Consider the following 432-nt stretch of genomic DNA (forward strand, 5'->3'; position numbering starts at 1 on the left):
CTCTCACTAGCTGCATTCACTCATCATGTTAAACTGCAGCAATGAAAAATAATGATGGAAGATTATTTATAGCTTCTGATAGAAAATATACAGATATTTGGGAGAAATTTGTGAAAATGCAGTATTTCCCATCAATTCTAAATTCCACATTCTAAACGATAATCTTGAGCATTTAAAAGAATGACATTTAGAAAATAGAGTGCATATAGCAGTACAGACAGAATAGAAACTATTGCACCAATGGAAAAACAAACTGTATTAATTAATTATATACTACAGTTGAGAACACTTTGTTGAATCAAATCCACAAAGGCTGTAGTTGCCTCCAAAATATTTCAGCACCTGCATGATACAAATGTTCGGGGGAAAAAAAGGAAATTATTGTTTTGGTTAATTACCCTCAAAAGGTACAAAGGAAACCGGACACACGGG

The sequence above is a fragment of the Syngnathus typhle genome, linkage group LG4 (genome assembly GCF_033458585.1).
Source record: "Syngnathus typhle isolate RoL2023-S1 ecotype Sweden linkage group LG4, RoL_Styp_1.0, whole genome shotgun sequence".
Taxonomy (NCBI): Eukaryota; Metazoa; Chordata; class Actinopteri; order Syngnathiformes; family Syngnathidae; genus Syngnathus; species Syngnathus typhle.